Raw genomic sequence first — 18,647 nt, 5'->3', positions numbered from 1 at the left:
GATACAGCAGAAAATATGACCATAGAAACTTGAGATTAGTCTGATTTAAAACAAATTTCTATAAATACATGCATATGTTTATGGTTTTACTAGATCACCCTCATTATACATGATTTACATATGGTTTCTCACTGTAGTGACTTATTGTTCATCTGTACATCTTTAAGTATCTTCATATATATTTTAAATTAGATTAATTTAAATATATTCTAGGGCCACTCCTGGATGTGCTCAGGGGATATTGCTGGCAGTGTCTGGGTATCAGACACTGGGCTTCCTCCATGCAAACCATAAACTGCCATCCAATGCCAGGATGGCATTCCATATACCAAACTCTTTCTCTGGCAGCAGAATGCTTCATAGTTTGAAAAAAGGATAACCCATAGTTTAAAAGTACAGTTTAAAATTGTAAAAGTGGTACTTAAATAATTTAAGTACATATATGATGTTAATTTTAAAAATATGTAAATAAAATATATACAGAGAAATTTTTTTAGTCATATCTGGCTGTGCTTGGGAATTAATCTTGACTCTGCACTTAGGAATCATTCCTGGCAGGCTCTGGGGGCCCTATGGGATGTCAGGAATTGAATTCTACCCACTGTGCTATCACTTTGGCCTCATCATGAAAGTATATGTTTAACTATAAACATATAACTATGTTTATGTTAAAGTCAGTATGTGTATATATGAAAACATTTGTGTATAAATCTCTGCAATACAGTAGCAAAATTAGAAGGATAATAGATTGAAAGACTACTATTATGTTCATAGTTTCATTCTGTGAAGTTTTGGATAAGTTATTTGATTTTTAGGAATTCATTTCCTATTTAGGGGAGTATGATTTAGCCATGCTTGGAGTGCTTAGAGGACACTCCTGATTCTGAGTGAATTTTATTGGAGCTCAGAGAACTATTATATTTGAATGGTATCCTTTTCTAGTTTTCAAAGAGAACTAATACTTGTATTCCAATTCTGTGTCATAAACTATATTTGACTGACCCCAGGTACCACAAGAGACTTCTAGCTATGCATAAAGTAGGTGTGTGCAGCCTCCATAAATATGGCTCTGATTCCTATTGAATGTCTTTAAAAAAAGTGTGTTCATGGCAAGTAGATGAGGTGTGAAGGTGAGTGATACAATGATGGAGGAAAGTAGATATTGGTACTGGGTGTGGTATTGGAGTGTTGGCTGCATTAAACCTAGCAGCAACAGTAGTCATAATGCCCCAGATAAAGATTTAAGAAAAATAAAAGACATTATTAGAATAACACCCAGGGACTAAAGATATGAGGACTGGAAGGATAGCACAAAGAAAAGTGAGTGCAGTTAGCGAAATAACAACACTAACAACTACCATGACAATGATAGTGAGTGAGAGAAATAGAATGCCTGTCTTGAATACAGGCAAGTTGTGGGGAAAGAGGGAATTGGGGGACATTGGTGATGTGAATGTTGCACTGGTGAAGGGAGGGGTGTTATTTTTTATAACTGAAACTTATCTACTAACATGTATGTAATCATGGTGCTTAAATGGATGTATTATTTAAAAATAAGAAAAGAAAATTATTATGTTGAGTTTTTTTGTTCACTTTGCCACACCCTGTGATATTAAGGTGTTCTTCAACTCTGCTCCCAGTGTTCCCCAGTGCTATTTTGGAACCATGTAATGCCTGTGATCAAACCTGAGCCTTCTGCATATAGAGAATGCACTCAGCCCACTGAGCCATCTCTCTTGCCACCACAGTACTATATTTTAATGAATATTTGCACCAACTTTCTGTGGAAAATGCTATTTTCATATATCAGAGAACCAAACTTCAAAAGAAATAGAAAAAGGAGAGATCAAAGTCACAGAGCTAGAATTTGATAATCAACATTAAATCTGTTGTGTTCTTTCTAATATTAGATAAAGTAAGTAAAGTAGATGATTATTCTTGTAAACTATGAAGTGCTATATAAGTGTAATGAATTCAAAGACATTCAGCTTTTATCATTTTGTATCAAAAAGAATGTTTTTTGAAATATGTTGAGCTTGTTGGCAGCAATATTTAACACAAACATTCAATCTTTTAAGGGCAGGAAGTCCTTTTACTTCTTAGATTGAGATGGCATCCTTTTATTTATACCAGTTTTGTTATTTTTTTTTAATTTTTAGAAGTTGTTTTTATTTGGCTTTCTTTTTTTTCTTAAATGCTTTTATGAAGAGAAAAATTAATTAAGGTCACTTCAAAATCTTTTGTCCAAAAAAAATAAGATAGCTCCATAATTACACTGTAACCCATATTTGCACAGTATATATGATAGTTTTTTTTTTTAAGCAGCAGTGTCTTCCTTTATTCTTCCTGTGTGAAGGCAAGTTCTGTTCTACCAATTTACATCTCAGTACCCTCTTTTTCTATTCTTTTTTGTTTGTTTTTGTTCTTAGACTATACCTACTCTCAGGAACTACATTCTGTGCCCAGGGTTTGCTTATGGTAGTACTTAGAGAATCATGCCATGCCAGGAATCAAGCCACACCATCTACATGCAAAGCATACATTCTTGGCCCATCAAGTTATCTCTCTTACCCCAATCCTATTTTTGTTTGTTTATTTTCTGGGACACATCTGGAAATTCTAAGTAGCTATGCACTCAGGAATTACTCCTGGTGATGATTGGGGGACCATATGAGAAGCTGGGTATTAAACTCAAGTCCATAAAGTGGACCTACACACTGTACCAGTACTCATTGTATCCAATCCACCCCACAGGTCTATTTTCAAAATAAACTTTTATAATCTAAAAACTGCTTATAGAACAAATAATCTATATTTTATTTGATTTTCTCTTTTACTCTTTCTATCATGTTTAGAATTTAAGCCACATTATTTAGAGATTATATAATTAAAATGTTAACTTTTTCACTTTAAGTTAAAACTAATCTTTATATGATATAATATTTGATATAAACAATTTTTATTCCATGTTGCTATTTATTTTCTCTATAATTATTTCAGTGTTATTGTAACTTACCCTGGGGTAAGACATAGACACTTAGAAAAAAAGCTACTTTGTATAATTATATTTGAGAATTTGTTTTGTTTTGTGTATTATTCGGGCCATATAAGGCACTGTACAGAGGCTATGCCCAACTCTATGCTCAGAGGCTGCTTCCAGCATTGCTTAGAGATCTGTGTTGTATAGGAGATTAAACCCAGGCCTCTGGCATACAAAGTATATATACTGCCCCTGGAGCTATCTCCTCACCCACACTTGAAAAATAAGTTTTTATTTGTTTTTGACCCACACCCCTCAGCTTTCAGGGTCTATTCCTGGCTTTTCGCTCAGAATTCGCTCCTGGCAGGCTCAAGGAACCACATGGGATGCCTGGAATAGAACACTGGACACATGCAAGACAAATGGTCTTCCACTGTGCTATTATTCTGGCCCCAACACACTTGAAAATTTAAACAAGTTGGTTACATTGTGGTTGCTGACAAACCTAATCAGAATATTAATTCAGTCATATTTTATAATGGTTTGTCAAACTTCTTATGCCATTTATATAGATTTATTTTCAAATCTGATTTTAACTTTTGTTTACCTAACTGCTTTCATATAAGCTATTCTTTGGCATTTTCAAATTAGGTAAACAAAAGTTAAAATCAGATTTGAAAATAAATCTATATATATTCTATCCTTACAATATATATATATATATATATATATATATATAATATTATATATATAAATTTCAACGAAGATATTTCAAGGTTACAATGATTAGAATTGTTTAAGTGAAGGATGACTGTCTTTAAAATATTATTTAAAATTTGATTATATATTAGCAAACACTATTTAGTATTATTTGTTTTATAATGATGTAGACTACACAGCTGTTTTTTCTTTTATTTTATAGATGCCATCCAGCGACAAAGAAATACCCACTCTCCTATATATCATCAGTGTTATTGGTGCCAACCAAAGAGCACAATAAAGTTTCTGTTCAAGTGGCAAAGTAAACTGTGTGGCAAGTTTCCCTAAAACTTTCTTTCAATTTGGAAAAATCCAGGTCAATAAACCTGAACCCAATGTGAGATTGAGTCCATAGACCAGTCCTTGTTGGGGTCAGGTGCAAACCAACTCTATCCATCAATCAATGTGTTGACCTAAATAAGTTCAATCATAAGGCTTTATTCAGTTCCAGTTGACAAAAGAAACTCTCAAAAAGCTAAAAAAAATGGGTAAAAGAATTTCTTCTAGTACATCTACCCTCATACTTATAAGGTTTATCAAGAGAAAAGAATTGTCAACATAGATCATGATCCTGATATCACTTTTTTAGAATCAGCTTATCCAGGTAAGAGTTAATGCTCTTCTCTGGGCAAGAAAGAAATTGCAGTCATTGCCCTGCTAAACCTTGGAAGAAATGAAGAATTTTAGTTTTTGGTGCTGTCAAACTGACACCATTCATCATCCTTGAATTGGATTCTGGCTTTAAAATAAATAAAACAAACCAGAGATCCCTTTCAGGCCCCATAATAAAAGCAACTCCCAACTGAAGCTCATCTCCGTTTTGGAATTGATAGCAGAAAAGGAAAAAAAAAAAGATTCAGTTCTTAATACTCCCCAAACTACAACTCATTCTGGAGTCTATCTTAAAGACTTAGTGAACTAGGTATTGATTGCAAACACTAGAGTTGTTTGTTATCTGATTTTTCAATTTTCATGGAATGAGCTAAAACTCACATCTCTCCAAAAGAAAACACTTGGGTTCCTGGAAGCCAGAAGTTTACGTGACTTGAGTTCATTTGTAGAGAATAATTCATATTGGCATGAATAAATAATAGGAAGGAATTCTGTCTAAGCATGATATATAATACTCTGAGAAAAAATTTGAACCACACTGCTATATCTCTTATATTTTATGTTATGAGCAGCTACAGAACAAAATTGTTTCAAAATCACCTCCCCATTTAGGATTGTAAAGTTGGATTTGTCAAATGATGCCCTACCATCCCTTGGATACTTAAAGGACTATGTTGTCATTAAGTATCCCCTCTCTAAAGTTGCTTCCTGAACTCAAAAACAGATTATTTACAAAGGATACCAGAGAGCAATTATATCCTCCAATCCAGTTTCTCTTCATGTGCAACAATAGATAACAAATGCGTTTTTAAAACACCACAAACCAACTTGTTTGGTGTAAAAGAGAAAAAAAGTCTGTATGTACTTTAATTTAATTAGTAGATGGAAACCCCTATCAGCTGTTACAAATTAAGACCTACTCTCTGCTTCCTGGACCGTGTACTCAGTCTGGACTGTGGACATTAGCAGGACATTTGCTTTCTCTTGTTCACATTGAATCTTCATTGAGCCAACTTTTAGAATTTATCTAATAGTAGTTGCGTAGTGAATTTCATTCTCTTTAAGTCCCTTTAATACAGATCTAATTTTCATTGGTGAGAAAACAATCAGTATACTTATTTTATTAAATCTAAGAAATAAATACTTATATAAAGACTTAAAACAAAATTATGCTCTTAAGTTATGAATAAAACTATCTGAAGAGGATAATGATTAAAATCAACATTTATTTTAGTAAATGAACAAACAGTAAAAAGAGAATTGATTAAGGGAAGAACATAGATTCAGGGTAAAGAACTGTTAATTTGGATTTCATTCTGCCACTTATTATGTGTGAGATCTAAGAGAATGTATTTAACTAAGTCTATCTACAAAGTAACAATGCTATGCTAAGCTCCTGTGTAGCATTAAAATTCTGTGGTAAGCTAACGTTCCACATTGAGCTATTTTAGATTTTATTATCCTTAAGGGAGAACAATAAATCTACTTTCTTATGTAGTGCTCTTAGTAAAGGCATTTGTGAGTAATGGAATTACATAATAATCTGGCCCACATGTACACAGACCAGGGTTTTTTTCCCCCAAAATCTCTTTGGCTTCGAGAAATCTAATCTCTTCTTACTTCTGAAAATTAAATATCTTGTAGTTATCATGTAGGAATAAATTAATTGTGAAGATAGTAATAAAATTTGCTAAGATTTAATAATGTATTATTATTGTTATTATTATTATTTTTTAGTTTTTGCACCACACTTAGCTGCACTCAGTATATTCTGGAGATACAGACTAGATCAAATATGTGCAAGGCAAGAACCCTACCCATTGTACTATCTCTTTGGCACCTAGGTTCAAAATTTAGAATAACATCACCTGAAATATATGAATAGATCAATGGCTGTATTCTAAAAGTTTATGATGTATGTATTATTTTGTGAACAGCTCTGAAATAATAATCTCCAAGACATTGTCATGGAACCTATAACTATGTCCTCCTCATATTGAAAAACATGTAAAGGACCTCATTTTCATGTAATTAAGATAAGGATCTAGAGATGAAGAAATTATTCTAGATTTTCAATGTAAGCACTTTGAAGGCAGATAGATATTTCATAAAGGCTGGAAATAATCATCCAATGTATAGAGGAAGCAGAGATTGTGTTGGTGTTACCATAAGCCAAGGAATTTAGATTTCCTACAGAATCTGCAAAGAGTAATAAAATGATTCTCCTTTAGAGTTTCCAGTGGAAGTAGAACTCACAATGAGATTTCAGTTGATAAATGGTAAACTGATTTTAAACTTAGGACCTCTACACTTGTGACAGTAAATGTCTACAAATTTCAATCACCAAATCTGTAGTAGTCTGTTGAAGCAATCATAGGTAATGAATGCAACATACCAATATTCCCTTTCTTTCCTTCTTTTGGGAAGAGGAGGGCATACACATGTCTTTCCTTAGGGTTTACTCTTAGCCCTGGACCCAGGGATCACTCCTGGCAGTGGTCAGAAGAAGATGGCTTTTCTCAGGATCAAACCTAGATGGTCAACATGCAAGGGAAGCTCTTAACTGCTCTACAAGCTCCCTGGTTCCTCCCTCCATACTTACACCAAGGAATATGCACAACACAAGTCATAGTGTCATAGATTTCTAAACCTGTTGACACACAAGCAAATTGGCTTCTATTTGGTATCTCTTATCATAGTTATTTCCCTCCTTTAATTGAAATAGCATTGCTTTGTAATAATTATGGAAGATAATGCTATAATATAAAATTATGAAATATTATGATGTGTGTACTACATTAACTTCACCAAAATGTTCATGGATCATAAATGTGGTGGGGTACTTTTTAAAATACTTACAGATATGTAATACCTTCTACATTATGCATAGTCACTTACAAAATATCCCATAACAAACATGCATCTTTTTTTGCCACACAAGAATTATAACTGGTATCAACTGACAAGGAATACAAATTTTTTCAAAATTCAAGAGATACTTGTCAAAATTGTTAGAACTTTGCTTCACTAATAAGAATATTCAAAAAGGCATCAAGGATATGAAGTTTATGAGAATCTGAGTTAATTTTAATGAAAAATACAGATACTGAGAATTATTCTTTTGTTAGATATTGTTAGCACTTAACATTCCAAAATAGATATTATTTACAAGTGTGGCAAACTTAATATTTTTGTAGAAAAGTTATTAATTCTTGAAAATTTTTGCTCTTAAATGATTTTAATTTTAATTTCCTTTTACTGGAGAGTCATTTACAGTATAATTAAATTGTATTAGAGGAATTTATAATTTCTTGGTATTTTTATGACCCTGGTATTAGAAGAACAAGTAAGATTTTATTCCCTATTATCAATTAAAATTTGGGCCCAGAGAGATGGCACAGCGGTGTTTGCCTTGCAAGCCAGCCCGATCCAAGACCAAAGGTGGTTGGTTTGAATCCCGGTCTCCTATATGGTACCCTGTGCCTGCCAGGAGCTATTTCTGAGCAGATAGCCAGGAGTAACCCGTGAGCACCGCCAGGTGTGGCCCAAAAAACAAACAAACAAACAAACAAAAAAATTTGAGATTATATTACTCTCTGAAAAGAAATAATATTAAAATATATTTTGATTTACTTTCAAAGAAGCAAAATTTCTGGGAAAGTCTCCTTTAAAATACATAACATGCAAATTATGGTTTATGAAACTTTAAGAATAATAAACCCTTGAGGCAGTCAAATAAAATTTATCATGATGAAATATATTTGCTTTGTTGATTATTTTGTGCCATAGTGTTTTTGAGGTATATTTGGGCAACAGTAACATTGAATTAGCAAATCGGCCCTGGAGACAAAAAGGTTATTCTTATGCAGAATTTTATTTATTGGACTTGTTTTGAAATGAGTTTAAAGTCTGTCTGCTTTTGAGAATCTTTATCTACTAGTTTTAATCAACATTAACTCAAACAAAAAATTATACTGAACTGTTTCCCTTGGGCTGATAAAAATTAACTTGATAATCAGGAATAATAGGCAATAACCAATGTAGAGTGATTTAAGGAACTGTAGTGGGTAATGGTAAAATTCTTAACCATAAAGATTGTGCTTGACATATTAGTATTAAGATTTTCTTTGGGTTCTAGAGCAGAGAGGTTCATGTACTTGCCTTGCAAAGCAAACAAACTTGGTTCAAACTACAGCATCTCATTTGGTCCTCAACCACCACAAGGGGTGACTTTGAAAACCAATCAATTGTGGCCCAATTATCTTCCTGCCCTCCAAAAGATACAGTATTTCTTTTTTGTCTTCTCTCTTTAAACACAAGGATTTGTCCTACCCACTCCTAAGTAATACATTGAAATGTAATAATTTTTATTGGAAATGAATTTGGCATGTAGGTTAACATTTTATAAGAAAACTAGTGAATGATAAAGATATTAAGATCATGAAACACAGCAATGGTAATAAAAGACAAAATAAAGATCCAAAAGAATGTCTGTTTCAAATATAGGCGGGGGGTGTGGGAAGGAGGGAGATGGGGGCATTGGTGGTGGAATGTTGCACTGGGTGAGGGGGGGATTCTTTTTGTGACTGAAACCGACTACTGTCAAGTTTGTAAAAAAAATGAAAAAGGAAGAGAATAAAAAATTAAAAGTACAGTGAAAATAAATGTTTTTAGTTATAGTACTATAATAACTGTTAAAAAAGATTTAGTTTTAGACAACTTAAAAAATTCCTTGAAACTTGTTACTATGATTTTATTAGCCATTACACAGTATGTAGTAGCTATGAAACAATTTTCAACAACTCATTGGCTTAAAATGGTCCACACTTATCTGATTTTTGTGCGTCAGATATCTGTTACAGATAGTAATGTTTCAGCTGAGGTTGGTGTCTCACTTGTAGATCTGACTGGGAAGGATTTCCTTAAAAGTTCCCATATGAATGATGATAGTATCCAATTATTTAATTAAGTTTCTCTGTAATTGTTGGCTGGATCTTATTCTCAGTTAATTTAGACAAGCTATTTCCAACCTGCTAACTTGCTTCATCATAATCAAGAAGGATGAGAATCTGATAACCATGTGGAACTTACAAGTTTTATAACCCAAGTATGGAAGAAGTCTTATCTTCGTTTTATTGCTTAGGAGCAAGCAAGTCAAAGCAATTGACCGAGAAGCAAAGTGTAGGAAGTAAATTCCAGTTGATAAAAACAGTTAAGGACTATCTGAGAAGTTGATCTTTATCATCAACATGCTATATCTAAATTTAGCTAACACAGAAGGTTTAATACACAATTTTTGTTGCTAGGTATACTAAAATTTCACATACTTTTATTTTTGTATTGTAGTTTCCTAGTATATTTTAGTAGGGGCAAGGATACATGAGGTTTAGGGTTCATTTGCAGAGAAAAATAGACTATTATTGAATAGAATGACAGACATACTTTCTTGATTCTTGCAGTGATTTTATTTCTTTCTTGATGTCTTTCTAATAGCTGATTTACTCATTAAGGATAACTATTACAATTAGTTTAGAATAGAAATTCTAATTCTGTGGAGGGATTTCAATGAACAAGAAATGGAAACTGAATAACTCCTGTGTCTATTATGAATTCATTGGATAGATGATATAGAGAAGTGACATGAGATTTTATTTGGCATGACAGAGACCTGCTAACAGAGAAACAGTTCTTCTTTAATCCAAGGAATGCTAATATTTTATGTATTAAGAACACTCTGAAATCTCATTCAGGGCAGGTTTGAATATTTAATTGCTTTCTACAATAATTAACAAACCTACTTCTCACAGGTTCTCTGATTCCTTAATGACAAATGTAAATTTTACAAGAATCTGTATCAGTGCAACAAGAAGAATCGATAGCAGAGTGACATTGTAATACTAATTTGACATACAGGACTATTTCGCATTCTTTCAATGTAATTTTATTGAACGACAGTTCAGTGGCAGGTATTAGCACCTGAGATAAATGCTGCATAATTATTATTATATTACTATTAATATATTATCACATTTTGGAGAAAGATCCTTAGTCATAGTCATCTATTTTTATTAAAGTCTCTCCTATAGGTGGCCTTAGATCCAGCCATGTACTTTGACCAGAGAACTGGGAGGACTCTGGTATGGCCTATACATTCCAGCCTGTGACAAGCATGTGTCTTTGAAAATATTTCAACTTACTCTCAGAGATGGCGTCAGTCCCAGAGAAAGTCATAGGCAAATAATGAAAGTGCAAGTTTATTTGTATATGAAAAAAAGAAAATGTGTTATATTGTAAAGAAAACTTTACATGAGGACTATGATGGACTAGGTAAAAATATGCATTTATTTTTTAGAGAAAAGCAGAGAAAAATATTAGAGTCGAAATTTATTGTTCAAAATAAGAACTTCAAAATACCCAAAAGCCTCTCTTTTGTTTTGTCTTAATGACAAGAAATTTCTTGAATTATATGTCATACAAATAATTACCAGACATTACCAGACACCTCCCTATCTGCATTTGTTCAACCGAGTAATTGAATTTGTTGGACAGAAACATTAGAGTAAAAATATTATGACTTGAGTCAGATTTAACTAGTTTTCAATTCAGATAAATTATTCAATAACAGTATAAATTTTCTCATTTGTCATATAGAATAGTACTTAGTTTATAGAGTCCTTGGGAGATTACATAGATATACCACCAGCAGAGGCTAAATACCAATCAAGAAAGAGTAAATGTAACGTTGCACATATAACTCAAAAATCTGGTGAACAAATGTTAGTTTCTTTCTATTTACATCTCTGCTTGCTCTATAATTTCTGTTTCCTTGTTCTTTATATCGTTTAGATTTTTTCCCCCTAGGATGCAGATTAACTAGGGAATCATTAATTTAGACTAAAAGTTTTGCATTATAGAGCATAATTTGCAAGATCATGGGGTCAGAGCGATAGTACAGCAGTAGGGCGTTTGCTTTGCATGTGGCGGATGCAGGAAGGACCTTAGTCCCAAGAGCCAGGAGAAATTTTTGAGCTTATAGCCAAGAGTAACCTCTCAGCGTCACTGGGTGTGCCCCGCCCCCCCCCAAAAAAAAACACACCAAAACATTTGCAAGATCATTTCTGAAAATTTTTCTGGGCACAAAGATAATCTCCAAAACTGGTAAACTGAGTTTATGATAAGAAGTCTGTGCCTCAGTGCATCCAATGCCATCTTACTATAAAAGTGATGTGAAAATTCATTTCATCTGGTACAAAGTGAACTTTTTATCAAAGTGATACCTAAATATAAACAATACATCAGATTCCCTAATTTCACCTTTATATAATTTGGCTTCTAATCAAAATGTTTAATTTTTTAATTAATTTATTTATTTAATTAATGTTTTAATTTTAGGTGCCTTGTTTATACAAATTATATTAGTATTATTTAAGAATATTTACAAAGACAAACTAAATGAAGTAATCTAAGTTAGATTTTAAACAAGGTTATTATCTAGAATAGTATTATCTAGATTATTTTTAACCTACCAATGCTAGAAAATATTTTATTTGAAGCTTTGTGGATGATTTAAAACTATGCAGAGTGGTCGGAGGGATAGCACAGCAGTGTTTGCCTTGCAAGTAGCCAATACAGAACCCAAAGTGGTTGGTTTGAATCCCTGCGTCCCCATATGATCCCCTGTGCCTGCCAGGAGCTATTTCTGTGCATATAGCCAGGAGTAACCCCTGAGCACCACCGAGTGTGGCCCAAAAACCAATAAATAAATAAATAAATAAATAAATAAATAAATAAAAACTATGAAGAGCTATCTGAAGTGTTTTTCTAACTCAATGACCACTACAGAGAGGCTAATTCTGAAACCACAGAAGTCTTCAGCTATGCTTTCAATTTATTGATGATATCTTATTTCCTCCTCTGCTTGCAACTTTTTTTTTTCTGAATTAGTACATATTTTAAATAATATTTTCTTGATTTAAGTCCTATATTTAAAATTAAAGTCTGAAGGGTAGTCAAAAAGGCATATGAATTTTGGTCACATTATATTTTTGTCAGTGAAATATAATTATGCAAGACCAAAAGCAAAAATACTTCCTCAAATAAAATATTTAAATTAATCTACCAAACCAAAACTTATAATTTGAAGTTTCATATTTTAACTTAACTAGAGAAATAAATGTGCTGAGATTAAATCAGTTCAATTAATTTATAGAAATTATACGAAAGGTCTTATTTTTATATGCAAGACATAAAGGTGAATACAATATGGTTGATATTCATGGTAAATTAATCTAAACCATTCACTTATTTCCCCTTAAATGCTCACTGCCTGATTTCTTTTCAACCTCATTAACTTTGAAGTGAGAGTCATGTAGAGAAACACGATTAGGGAAAATACAAAGATTGGGAGAAAATTTGCAAAGTAAAACTGTATTTGTGCCTTCAATACAAATAATATTGCTCTGTAATTTTGGAATATTTTATGTATTGATCTGCTATCTAGTTTCTCTGTTTTTTGTGCACATAAAATCTTTAGAATTGGTTCCATGCTCTTAACATTTTTTCTTTTGTTTTCTTTTTTTTTTTTTTTTGGTGGGGGGAGCACAACCAGTAGCTCAGGGGCTACTCTTGGCTATGTGCTCAGAAATTGCTCCTGGCTCAAGGGGGACCAAATGGGACACTGGGGGATCAAAGCATGGTCCATCCAAGGTCATCTGTGTGGAAGGCAAACACCCTACCGCTGAACCACAGGCTCCGACTCTGAATTTTTTTATTTCTTTGAATGAAATCTCTTTTTACTATTCTTATGCTTTTGATATTGCGTTTTGAACAGTGTAAATTTGAACAAATCTTAGGCATCCATAATTCTATATCCATTAATCAACATTAAATAATCAGCTATATTATTCTTTTTGTTATTATTATAATGTTTTTCTATATATTTTTAAAAATTCATTTATTATTAAGACACTATGATTGAGACAATTGCTGTTGAGTGTGTCGGGTATACGTTTCAACACCAATCCAAATCCCAATCCCAATGTTAACTTCCCTTCACCATGTTCTCTAGGTTCCTGGATTTCTTTCCAATGTCATTAACGCTTCCCGCACCAGCCTGCCTCCTTGACAGACACATTGAACAATTTTTATTGTAACACCTTAATTTGTCAAGTTGTTTAAAATACAATTGTTTCAGGCATTAAATATTAAAAAAGTCAAAGCTACCACTGGTGTGACCTTCACCAGTGTTTCCAGTATTCCACCCACCACTCTAGCCTGCTTCAAAAAAAATAACTTCATATTGTTTGTTTCAATACAAAAATAAATAGAATAATCATATCTTAGGTCAATAAAGATCATTTTGAAATTGTTGTTATATCTCTCAATTGTGTTACTAAATTAGTCATTGTTTAAGTAGTTTACTGGGTTATGTCTAGTTGAGACTTCTGTGTTACTGATTACACTCATTGAACTTGATCTCATTTGTAACTTCATCAGACTTTCTGTGATCTTATTAGACTGTCACTTTAATAAATTTTTTTGGTGCCCAGGATCTATGGATCTGGAACATATTTGGTGGGATGACAGTTTGATAATATAAAGTTGTGCAGTTGCTGTTGGTGATTGTCAATTATGAAGGTGGGCTATTGGTGGCTATTGTTTCTGTAGTTTAGATACATAGATATATCACACAGCAATTTCAAGACTGAGCCCAACTCTTCTTTCTTTTACCCCTATTGCCTCCTATCTACATCTTCTTTCTTTGCCCCTTAGTTTCTTTCCTTTTGTCATTCTCTCATTTCTATAATCTTGTAACATAGACATAGATAAACCTCCCCATGTTATCTTGCATTTTATTGTCTTATCTATATTCTACATGCAAATCAGATAATCTGGTATTAATCTTTTTTCTGTTATTTTATTTAATATGGTATTTTTTCACTTCCATTCAAGTTGCAGCAAGTTTCATGCTTTAATCTTGAACTATAGCTGCATTGTATTCCATTGTGTGTGTATATATTGTACATACACCACACATTGTTTACCCACTTATCTGTCATTGTTGGATGCCTAGGTTAACTTCATATTTTAGCTATTGTGCAAAGTATAGAAATGAATATGACCCTTAGAATAAATGGTTTTATTTTCTGTGATTAGATGCCATATGCTATATCATATGCCATTTCTATGTTTTTCCCAGGAATCTCTATATTATTTTCCATAGAGGTTGAGCAAAACAACATGTCCTAAAGAGTGGATGAGTGTACTTTTTTTTCATGGGGTGTCCACCAAAAGAGATTGTCCCCAGATTTTTTAATATACCATTCTGATTTTTGTGTGAAATACATTGTTCTCTTGGTATATTTGTCTCTGATAATAAGTGATATTGTGCAGTTTTTCAGGTACCTATTGATCTGTTTTTTTTTTTGTTTTGTTTTGTTTTGTTTTTGGAAAAAGTGCCTGTTCTTCTCTCCACTTTTTTGGTATAGCTATTAGATTTTTTTTGGTTGTTGCTCTCTGTGATATTTTTTTTTTTTTACAAATATTGGGCATTAAATCTTCATCTGATGTGTTGCTATAAATATTTTTTCCCAGCTAGTTAGGTGTTATTTTTTAAAAATCTTTAGCCCACAAAATTAAAGAGTTTCTTTGCTATGCAATACTCTTTAATTTTATGATGTCTCATTTGTTTATTTTGGATTATGATGCCTTTGTCAATGGAAATACATAATTTAAAACAACTTTGAGGTCAAAATCTTTAAGTTTTCTGCCAATAATTTTATTGTATTGTATTTTATGTATTTTACACTGTATATGATGTAAGATATAAATCAAAATTTTAAATTAAGTGCTTATTCAGTCTTACCAGCAACATTTGCTGAAGAAGTTATCTTTATTTCACACCATGTTCACAGTTCTTTTGTTGAAAATTAGTTAACCATCGATCTGGAGATTTGGCTTTGGTACTTAATTTTAATTCATTTGCAAGTTTGATCACTATAATTTTATGGTATAGTTTCAAGTTAAGTGTTGAGATATATCCCACTCTTATTTCTCAGTATAGTTTATAGCTATTTGAGGTATAAGAGTACAGATAGTAAGCTTTATATGAAGGCCTGATAAAAATCAGTGAACTCATGTGGATGAGGGCTTTTGTTGTGGGGAGAAACATATTTATTATTTTAATTTTCTGGCTTGTGATTGGCCAGTTCAGATTTTCTACTTTTTTTTTTTGCTAAATTTTGGAAGATTATCTGCTTTTAAGAATATATTTCTTCTGAGTTCCCTAGTTTAATTGTATAAGGTTTTTCATAATAAGTCTCTCATGATATACTAAAATTTTGTGCTGTCTTCTGTAACTTTTTTCTTTTTGCCTGTGTTCTTTCTCTTTTTTTTCTTCTCTCTACACTCCTGTCTAGCTAATAGTTTGTCCATCTTGTTTATTTTTTTAAAATAATTTTTTTCTTGACCACAGTGAATTACAAATCGTTCAAAGTATTATTTTAGGTATACAGTGACATTGAATCAGGGGCATTCCCACCACTAGTGTTGTCCTCCCTCCATCTCTGTTCCCAGCATGCAATCCAAGTCCCCTCCTGTGACCCCAGGCTTTGAGAATAAGTAGTCCCCTCTGTGTCTAGCTTGTTGTAGATTGGGTATCGATTCTGTTGTCCTTGTCTTTGGATTTGGTGTTTAAGTCTGATTATTTTTTATTTTTATTCAATATTCATATGCCTGTTTGGTCTTGGTACCACACATTATTCCCCCCTTAATTTATGAGGCAGAACAAGTGTGGATCTGTTTGAAGGAAGGAAAAAAAAAAGGGGGGGGGAGTAAAAATCCAGCAAACAAAAAACTGGAAGGAGTCCATCTAGAGGTTAAAAATATAATTTTAAGAGAAGAAAAAAAGGAAGAAAAACATAACAAAAATACAAAAAAAAGACACTGGCAAACAAGAAACAAAAACAACAACAGAAAAAACAGCCAACAACAGCAGCAACAACACATAAAAAAAAAATCAAACAACAAAACCTGAAAAGCACCTCCTGGTTTCATTGACACTGTATTTCTTTCTTAATTTCTATTATTGATTTCTGTTCTAGTTATTATTATTTCCCTATTTTCTAGTTTTAAAATTCATTTATTATTTCTTTCCTAGATATTTATGGTGTGTTTAGGTTCTTAATTTGAGTATTTTTCCCTAGTGTAGGCATGCATTTTATGCATTTCCACCTTAGTACATTTTTGATTTAACATGTAAACTCTGGTAGTTTATTTCTGTTTTTTTTTTAATTAGTTTCAAGGAATTTATTTTTATTTCTTCTTTGACTCTCTCTTTGATTTAGTAGTTATTTGAATATATCAATGTTTTTTGAATGTTCATGCTTGTAAGATATTGTTTATCTTTCAGAAACTAAAGTAATGACTCAGGGACAATACAGCCAGCAGTATTCAACCTGGCTATATTTGTATATAGATTTGTTGGCTATATATTGGCCATACATATTGGTCATACAAGTATTCCAACCTCAACAGTGTGGTTGGTGCTGGTTGGATCCATCGCTTCTTAGAGCCGCCTGAGTCACAAATGACAATATTCAGGGGCTATGTGGTGTGGAAAAAATGATCTTATGGCAGGCATGCACATCATCCCTTTGAGCTATCTCCCTGGTCCAAATGTCAACTATTTATTTAAATAAATAAACGGAATTACAGTAGAAAAAATGCATTTTTTAAATAAAACTAAAAATGATTCAATTAAATATCAGTTTTTACGAGAATATAGGCTAATATCTTTCCATTACTTCCATGTAAAATCTTTTATATTAATGAATTACTGTTAAATAGGTTACTTATTAATACAGTCCTTGCTTTCTTGAATTACTTTTTGAATAAGAAGTTGACATAAGAAGGGAGAATAGATTTGTTGTTTATTTTTTGTTCATTTTGTTCACTCACTCTTTCCTTTTGTAAGACCCACTCTTACAAAATCTTTGAATGCACAAGAGCAACTGCTGATGGATTCACTATAGCTACTAAGATGTAAACAGCAAAATTTTTTATCTTTTTCTGAATGTAAGATTTTTTCATGGAATTTAGGGCAAAACGCTTAAGAAAAAAATTAATTTTTCATAAGTTCTTTAACTTTGTGAGATTTTATGTTTTATATGTCAGGTTTAAAGTTGTCCAAAAGAAAATTTAACTGAAAAAAAAGGTAATAGAAATCTTTTACTCTTTTGCTAACTAATTAATGTGATCCTGTATTTTGACAGTTTTTCATATTTGATCTGTTGTGCCTTCAAATATAGAAGAATCCACATTGTTGTTCCTAATATGGTGTTAAATTTTAGACTTAGTTATTATGATTGTTTCATCCCATATTAAGACCAGGTACCTCCACTATAGGATTATTTAAAAATTCATTTATTAGAACATATGTACAGAAACTAGTAACTTAGAATTTGGTTTGACTTACTCTGAAGGAAGCTCTCAATAAATATTTGTTGGATGGAAATTGTCTTGTGAGGTGCTGATGAGAAATCGTCAGATATTGATGGTGTCTCCTGACCTTTTACACAGCCACTTTCAAGTCAGACATAGAGCCTGCATCCTATTCTCAGTCTAGAGAACTTATTATCTTTAAACATCTTACATTATCAGTGAAAGAAAAACCCGCTGTTACAAAGACACTCGGTGTTTACACAGAGAGCTTTGTAAACTATTTACACAGTAAGGGAAAAAAAAACCTGTCTGGTCTACTCTTCCACAATAATGCAATCACTTAAAATTTCTAGCTCTTGAAAACATTAACAAATGTGTTCCATGAAAACTATAATATCTTTAAAGATTAACATGTTGTATTCTTACTAGAAAATGTTGCATTTGATTCATTGCATTGAAACAACCATTCCAAGTTTTTGTGCAAGATAAATGTTATATACATATAATTGACTATAGAACTAAGTGAGTGTGATTTTTTAAGCCCAGTATATTTTGCTTGATAAAACACAGATGTTTTATTTTAGTTAAAGCTTTAATACAAATTGAACAGAAGACAAAAATAATAGTGTCACCAAATTGCCTTTACTCTGGTTATAACGAAAAATAAATAGGATGTTATCACAGAAAAGAATTACTATGATTATGATCTTGTTCAGAGGGACCTGGGAGATAGTAGAGCAAGTTAGGCACTTGTCTTGCACATTACTGGAGAGGATTTATTTGGGGGAACCATATATGGTCCTCTTTCAGAATTGATAACTTAGCACTGAACTGGAAATAAGACCCGAGTATAGCC

The sequence above is a fragment of the Suncus etruscus genome, chromosome 13 (genome assembly GCF_024139225.1).
Source record: "Suncus etruscus isolate mSunEtr1 chromosome 13, mSunEtr1.pri.cur, whole genome shotgun sequence".
Classification (NCBI taxonomy): Eukaryota; Metazoa; Chordata; class Mammalia; order Eulipotyphla; family Soricidae; genus Suncus; species Suncus etruscus.
This window is presented reverse-complemented; position numbering follows the sequence as displayed.